This window comes from Miscanthus floridulus, chromosome 8 (assembly GCF_019320115.1).
Source record: "Miscanthus floridulus cultivar M001 chromosome 8, ASM1932011v1, whole genome shotgun sequence".
NCBI classification, from domain to species: Eukaryota; Viridiplantae; Streptophyta; class Magnoliopsida; order Poales; family Poaceae; genus Miscanthus; species Miscanthus floridulus.
The window spans coordinates 53,276,925-53,285,733 of NC_089587.1; the positions used below are offsets into that span (position 1 = coordinate 53,276,925).

The 8,809-nt window shown below is 41.0% G+C and overlaps 1 long non-coding RNA gene across 1 annotated transcript; it reads right to left on the reverse strand.

Moving 5' to 3' along the window:
* Positions 1 to 5,972: 5,972 nt before the first annotated feature.
* Positions 5,973 to 8,801, reverse strand: LOC136472061 (uncharacterized). Its single transcript, XR_010762242.1, has 2 exons — positions 7,807 to 8,801; positions 5,973 to 7,715 (listed from the first exon to the last, which is right to left on the reverse strand). It is a non-coding gene; the product is annotated as an uncharacterized lncRNA (long non-coding RNA).
* Positions 8,802 to 8,809: the final 8 nt, after the last annotated feature.

The following is an 8,809-nucleotide window of genomic DNA, read 5'->3' on the forward strand; positions in this document are numbered from 1 at the left end:
ATAAAGTTGCTAATCTTGAAGCCGTTAGCACAATCCCCACCAAGACATCTAAAAAGAAAAGTCCTATCTTTAACATGTCTAAAAAGGATGCCTCTATTTCCTGTAATGATCTATGTTTAGACTCACCTTTGTGCAACCAAGTTTGTGTTGAGAAAGTTGTTGTAGATACATGCACACAAGAGGTTGCAAAGGAGAATGAGCAACTCAAGCAAGAAGTAGCTCGCCTCACCAAGGACTTGACTCAAGTGAAAGGCAAGGCGAAGCAAACCCAACTTCATCAAGATAACACCGTCAAGGGAGTGAAGAAGCTTGATGAAGGACAAACCGTGGTTTGTTACGTGTGCCACAAGGAAGGTCACAAGTTCTATGAGTGCAAGGTGAAGAATGAGGGAGGAGCAAAGAAGAAGGAGAAAAAGCAAACAAGCAAGCTCTCCAACACCTACACCAACAAGGTGGACAAGAAGGCCTCCACACCTTATCTCTCGAAGAAGAAGAAAAATGACAAGGTGATGGCCATCAAGGTAAACAAGCAAGCCAACAATGGGGTCAAACGCTTTTGGGTGCCAAAGGAAATCATTTCAAACATGAAGAGCACCAAGAAGGTTTGGATCCTGAAAGAGAAGTGAGAAGTCCGTCGGACTTCGGGGAATTTGGAGACTTGGCAAAGTATGGGTGTATTTCATGGGGTGCATCATGATGGACAAAGTCATTGCCAAGTATATTAGTGAATACTATGGACCCAAATTCCCCTTCCCATGTTAGGTAACTAGATATCATTACTTTCAATTAGTATTCATTTCAATTGGTATTGCTTTTCAATTGATATACTCTTAAAGCATCTAGTTATCTTTCATGCCTATGTTTGCATTTACATGCTTAAATCTTTTGTCATGCACTCAATAGGTATATCATATGGTAGGCTTGCTCGGTTTCATTATCAACCCTTGGAGCAAACCTACATAGTTTAAAATTGTTTAGAAGCACGGCACATAGCTTGTTTTACAATTATTTATCTAATATGTGCCAAAGTCTAAATTGTAGATAATCTCTTCCGAATATCATTTTTGAAAATGATTCTCACATTCATGAGATGTCATCTTTCAAGTGGTATTTTGATTCTAAAATCAATGTGCATGATTCCTACAAAGTGTTCCACATTTGTGTGCACATATTTAGGGGGAGTAATTCTACAACTTGGATGCTTTGAGACTAACACTTTTTCAAATGGTATCAATTTTTCAAACCTATCACATGTGTAGTAGTCTCATTGTAAGGAAATTGGAGTCTCCGGAGTTAAGCATCAATTCTTCAATTGGCATCATCATGTTGATTTCATTTCATATTTCTATGCTTTCTCCATGCATTATATAGATTAAACTCTCTTGTACAATAAATTGCTAATTATGCATATGATTTGCTTTCTACCATATGTATGCATATATTTAGGGGGAGCTTAGTCTATATAATGTGAGAGTCAAATTTTGTGATCCATTTCACTCTATACAAAGGATCACGAAATTTGACCCTCCCTTGTGCTACTAATGTCTTCCTTTTCGGTGTTTGATGCCAAAGGGGGAGAATTTGAAGGACCAAAGGCAAGCATCAAGTTGATGTCTACAAGTGGTAATGGCCCGAGAAAAGGGAGGAAAGTGGATTATGGATTAGTCTAAGTAATGGTAAAATTTGTAGGGATCCACAATATCACATGGGGACATTTGCAAGGGCAAGACAAGCTTTTAAATAAAGTTTTAATTGGTATCTGTCAATTAGTATCATATAACCTTGCCCTTTGCATTGCATCCTAGTAAGTAGGTAGTTTTTAACTTCCAAATTCTTATTATTTGCTTGCTTTGGTCGTGTTGGCATCAATCACCAAAAAGGGGGAGATTGTAAGAAAAATGGACCCTTGGCCCATTTACTTTGGATTTTGGTGTTTGATGACCAACACAACCAAATTGGACTAATGAATTTGCAAGTGTTTGTTTTGTAGTTCAATAGGGTGCAAGACGTAACTTGGACGAAGGCAACATGATGATCTGATGATCAACACCTCAAGCAAGACCTTAGAAGCACAAGAGAAGACCCAAGAGATCAAGCAAAGTCCAAGCATGAAGATTAGAACCAAGCCATACGCAAGATCGCGAAGAAATGAGCTCGTAGAGGCGATCGGACGCTGGACCGGACGCTGGCGGCTCGGCAGTCGGGATGACCGGACGCTAGACCAGTGGCTCGGCAGTCGGAACAACCGGACGCTGGACCGATGGCTCGGCACTCGGGACAACCGGACGCTGGACCGGTGGCTCTGCAGTCGGGATGACCGGACGCGGGCGGCGAAACCGACCAGACGTAGGGAAGCAACGTCCGATCGAGTATAGAGAGGTTCCAAAACGGCGAAACTACAACCGGACATGTTCGGTGGCAGGTGACCGGACGCTGGCAGCGTCCGATCAGTGGTTCGCGGTTCAACGGTTGGGATGACCGGACGCGTCCGGTCAGGACGATTCAGCGTCCGGTCAGTAGTAGTTTCGTGGGAGTTCGACCCCAATGGTTACTTTCTCAGTGGGGCTTATAAATACAACCCCCAACCAGCCATTTGAGAAGAGTGGAGTTGAGGAAACATACCAAGGGTGTTGATACACCATTTTAGTGATCTCTTCTTGCATAGTGCTTAGTGATTCATCAGGCCATTAGCGTAGGTGCTTTGCGAAGTGCTTAGGTTGATTAGACCACCGCTTATGCGCTTGCTCTAGGTTTAGGCCTAGTGTTTAGTGAGGTTTGCATACCTCTTACCACTTGGTGCTTGAGAGCACCATTGTTGTATATCAGAGGGGCTTGAAGTCTTGCGAGATTACACCAACCGCGTTTGTGGTGTGGCCGCCACCGTGTACCAGAGGGAACAAGGCCCGCGGCGTTTCAGCCAGAAGCTTGATAGTGAAGACGGCGGGGCACATCTGGGAGAGGCTTGCCGGAAGGCATGTCGGAGACCCACTTGTGCGTGGAGAAGGCCCGAGGCTATCCATGGAGTTATCCGACCGAGAGCTTGGCCCTTGCGAGGAATTCCTTGCGAGGGACTCCAACGAGGACTAGGGGGAAGCTTGCGCGCTTCTCGATACCTCGGTAAAAATACCGGAGTCATCGACGGGAGTTTGCATATCTCTACCTTGCTCTTTAGCTTCCGCATTTACATTGATTACTTTACTACGTTTGCTGTAGAGATAGCAACACACTAGCAAAACCATAGATGCACATCTAGATAGTTTATCTATTGCATATGTTTTGCTAGGGTTAGAAAAAGAGGCCATAGTTTAGAGTTAGAATTTTTAAGTTGCCTAATTCACCCCCCCTCTTAGGCGTCACGGTCCCTTCAAACATCACCGGCAAGATGAAAGAGGTGGCTGAGGCAACTGCATAACCACTAGTGCTTGTCGTGATCAAATCTATCGCCGTAGACATGTACAAAAATTCATGACCTCGGTGCAACGCACGGGCATTTATCTAGTAAGTCATGATTTTTGCTATGTTTTGATTTGCTACTAAAACTTACTAACCTCTTATATTTGGCTTGACAAATTTGTGATACATATTTTTGGTAGACTTTTGACAACTTTTCCTTACCACATTTTTGGTATTGCAAATTTTGGTCGTAAACCAAACATATCCTAGGTTATCAATCAGCAGTCCAACATATTCATCGGCGACTAGGAGCAAACGAGTAGAGTCCGAGTCAGAGATATATGGACCCGATAAGACCTAATAAGTTGTATATATACATCTGCTAGTCCCTATTTAGAACTCAATAATCTTATACGTTAATCATGTAGAAATTTCATAATCACCGGTTTATTTTCACATGAAAAAATACTAGAAACTTAAAAAAATCCTACAATCTAACACACCCTGAGGAAAAAATTAGGTATGATTGGTTCCATAGAGAGAAATAAAAAGAGGACCAAGGAGAGGACTATTCAAAATTTGTAATTCCAAAGATCTTTGGCAAGTAAAAGTTGCAAAAGGTTAGGCAAAAATATTTACTATAGATTTGGCAAGGCAAATGTGAAAGGTTGGTAAGTTTGATAGCAAACTAAATAATAGCCAAAATCATGGCTTGTCCAAATTTTGGCCATCAACAAGTCAGGCCCTAGATTTTTCTATGTTTCTAGACTCACGCTATGTCTAGCAATATTAGCATTCCAATCTCTGAAGCGTTTCATTTTTTTAAACAGGTTGTAATCTTCTCATAGCTTGTCTCCAAATCTAGATTCATCCTGTACAAATGAACTCCTGCTAGCATGATTTTAAAAGATATTTGAATACCAAAGTTCGGATGCTTTCATGAAGAATTCTGAGGAATACTCTCTAAAATGGATAAAGAACAAACATGAGAATCTAAAGACAACGTAACCAACAAAACAAGGTATAAATTCAAAAGATTGCTAGTTACCCACCTTAAACTAAGGAAATCACATCAATCCTTCAAAAACTTAGCCCCTCCATGAGCAATTTGGTGAAAAATAACTGCAATAATGGACAAAGAGGTGGGGAAAGATGCCTTCTTAGATGGTTGTGCTCGGGCTAGATGGGAGGAGGAAGAAGTGGTTTGGGGTTTTATACTGTAGCTAGAACACCGTTGGGTCCTAAAAAATAGCAGTGATATGTCGGGTCAAGCCACGACCCGGCATTGGAATATCTTTGTCGGTTCTTGTCTCCAACAGGTAGTGTTATGCTATTGTCGGTTTGTGGTTCGAGTTGGCAGTGATGCTAGTTCATACTATGTTTCAAGTACATTCAGTGTGTGGTTCGAGTCGGCAGTGATGCTAGTTCATACTAGTGTGTTACAAGCTATGTACTGTAGCATGTAGAGACGAATCCGAATGTTTAAATACCCAAAAAGATCTGATATTCATATCTATTTTAGCATCAGCATAAATATTCGTATTCGTATCCGATTTATTAAATGGTTGTATTCAAATCCATTTTTTATCCTTCTCTAACTTATTCTAGATCCATATTCGATAAAAATGTGAAATATCCAATACTATCCATGTCTGTGAAGAACAAAGTACCATCTAAAACTTAAAACTTATACTTATGACTATTTAATTATGCAAAAGATAATTATTTTGCTATAACAGATGATACGCATCGTTTAAACTATTTAAAAGTTATCTACGTGGCTAATCATATTTATGGCTAATTATAAAGGTTAAGTTTAAATATTTATCAATCAATAAGTAAATTAAATATGTAATTTTTTTGATAAATAAATATTTAAAAAACTAAATCCTTGGTAAGTTTATTTTTGTCCCTCAACTCTTATCTTTTGTGTAACTTTGGCACCTCAAGTATCAAAACCGTTCAATTTTGACCTCCAAGCCAGTTTTGACTAGTTTTTAGATGGCTCTGGTCAGAATTAAATGGCTTTGACAGTTGAGATGCCAACGTTAGAAGGTTTTTATAGTTGGAGGTTAAAATTAGACAAAGACAAGAGTTAGTTGAGGGCTAAAAAATGTAGTTAATTCTAATCCAAAAGATCCATAACTACAGATAACAATACCACATAATCAACTTTCTCGACAAGCGTTTTAAACTGCAAACTTGATCAAAACCGACCACGAAAAAAAATGGTTCGCACCATGCATAAATGGCAGTAATATCCACAGATAGCTAGACATATCAGACAGTTTGCACAAGCAAACAAACAAATTGTTTTTTTCTTTTTTTTTAGACACGCAAGCAAACAAATTGGTGCGTAGTGAGGGGAGCGGAGGGGTTGCAACGGCATGGGGCTTCAGGGCATACTAGGTAGGTAGGCGCGCTCCGCCGCGCCTGTATACTATACATAGTCACGGTGATAATCCATTTGTTCCATGCTATTTGGTGTTGAGTATAAGAGCTTGAGCGGCACATAGACCTTGGCATAGTTTATTTCACTATTGCCTTGTACGTACAACTTTTAAGATTGTGAGGAAAACTGCAAGAGGAAAATACAGCTATGCTAATCTATTCCACAAGGAGTATCAGGCATACTATCTGGGAAATACAGATGCATGATATAACTAATATATACATAGCAGTTAATGCATTATATAACTAACATATAGTGCCTACTAATTGAGTCAAACCAACGCAAGAAATGGATGGCCTGAAGTCATCTGTGAAAAAGCAAGAAATGGATGGTCTCAAATCATCTGTGAAGCTTATGAAGAGTGATCGGTAGCATTATTTGATCCTGTGGGAACCTTGCAAGCTATGCCGACTTAGCCATAGCAATGGTCGGCGCTATGTGCAGCGTGTTATACCTGCATGAATAAATCAGAAAATTTCATTTGTTTGATGACAAAGGAGTAGTAATATTAATTCAAGAAAAAAAAAACTTAATATAGCTTGGCAGGCCAAACCACGTGGCTCACAGGGGCTGGACCCACCGTACATGAACAGAAAATACGATTGCTATAAGATCTCTTGAGTTGAGTCTGTCATTTGGAGGCATATAATGTAAATGAACCATCTATAAGAACCATCTTCTGTATAGTAGAGCCCCCATATTGGAATCTAGACTACACCAACAATGGGTCAATGGGTGATAAGTTTACTTCAGTAATTAGGCAAGACCAGTGAGTTCTCACTGGTGCACTGGATGGCACAAATATGATGCATGTTCCTACACTTATTTGATTTGAAGGAACAAATATATATATGTTGAGTGAATGGACCATAACAAAACTAAACAGGAACTGCACTTTCCTATCAACTTCCCCACTTCCTCCAATTTGGATGCAACTTATCTTATACACATTGTAAACAGGTAACGATTTTTGCAAACCGTGAAAAGAACATCGTCATTGCCATCAAATCCAAAAGGATAAGAGGGTGCTATAGCAAAGAATATGAAACTTTAGGATGCATTTGTCTTGAGGTGTACATGTAGCTAGTACGGATATCTATTTTTCGAACAAAGGAAAAGACTGATAGTAAACGGAAAAGGGTCCTATAAGAACTTATTATGTAAAAATATAGAATATGTTTCCTAAGAAAAGGTACCCCTACACTGCAGAAGGCTAACACCATAATCTCAGCATATCATGATAAGGATACTAAATTAAATAGAAGGAATGAGCTCTGCAGTGAATAGAAAAACATATATTTATACAGGCGATTAGAAGCAGAGGTCACACTAAAACACTCCATGCTACTGTATGTCCCACAGCAAACATAAGAAAAGAACAAAGTCAGCAATGTTGGTTGTTTGATAAAAAAAGTACAGGTCTACAACATAGGTATTAGTAGGCACAAAATGGATGGCCCAAAATGAGAATAGAGATTTATACAGGCAGAACTGACCTTCAAATTTGGAGGGAATAGGCAGCACAACAAAAACAGTTTGGTTCATGGAAACAAAGTAAAATAAAATGAGGTTTGCAGCTCCAAATCTAGAAGTAGGCAAACTGTAACAAACCAAATGCTCTCTGCATTAAGGGAATGAAGTGCAACTTCTGAATGTACTGGTACAAAATTACTGGTGAATCTATAAACTATTGGCATCTAATCTAACCATAAAAAAAGTAATACAAACAGAAATGACAGGATGAGTACCTGAAATTCTAAAAACACTATTAATCTCACATTCTCATTATTGAAAGAAGAAAACTGGAGACCATACCCAGCATGAGGCTCCATTGTGAATCAAGATCTTGCAAATCTCCATTGGCATATAACTGTAAAAATAAAGTGATTTTTAGCATAAATCAACAATAGGGAAATGCTATAAGCTGCATTTGTGTACATATAAAGATAGCACATACATACATTGACACATAAATAAGTACGGAACCATAGTATGAGATAATCCCAGTCAAATTGGTATGCAGCAAACTAACTATCATAGATCAATGTTTTCTGAAAAATAAAATGAATTGGTTTGGACACTGCCACCGCTGCTCCACCAACGGACCTGGCTGCCTGGAAGAGAGGACATCGAATCAGGAAAAAAAAAACGAAATCATCATGTAGCATATTTACATAGTTGCTCAGGTTTTTTCCTGACCATATCGGGCTTGCATCTGAACTTACAACTGCATAAACAACAACTGGCTATATGTGCATCCTCCGCTCGCACCATGATCTGCTCGAACCCTAGTATGAAGAACTAACCAGTCTAGGTAAATTTGAGAGAGAGGAGCGATGAAGGGGTGTGGCATATAGAGAGACGGGGATGTTCAGCCTGGAGCACTTCTCGGACTTGGAAATCACACAAACGCAGGTAGGTAAGACCTACCCAAACAGCAAGCAAATGAAGATCGGAAAACAGATCGAGATGAAAGAGGAGGGGGCGTGAACCTCATTGTTAGGACGGCGGCGAGGTACACTTGGGAGCCCATGCTTGCTGGCGGAGATGAGGATAAGGACGGCCTCTTATCGTCGCTCCTGCCTCGTGGATGCCGACGGCCCAAGCGCCGTCGCTGTCGCCGCCTCTCCGTCCGGTGCGGCGCGCAACCCTAGGCAAGGCTGGCCGCCGCTCCTGCCGGTGGAGAGGAAGAAGCGATGAATGAAGCGGTCCATGCCCGCAGGCTCCATCAAGCAAGGACGCCGTATCAGTGTCCGCCGCCGCCTCTCCGTCCTGGTGCGGCGCGCAACCCTAGGCAAGGCTGGCCGCCGCCGCCGCCGGTGGAGAGGAAGAGGCGATGAATGAAGCGGTCCATGCGCGCAGGATCCGTCAAGCAAGGACGCCGCATCGGCATCCGCCGCCGCTGGGGGAGAGGAAGCGTCGCATCTACGGGAGAGGGAGAGGGAGAGGAAGATGAAGAAACAT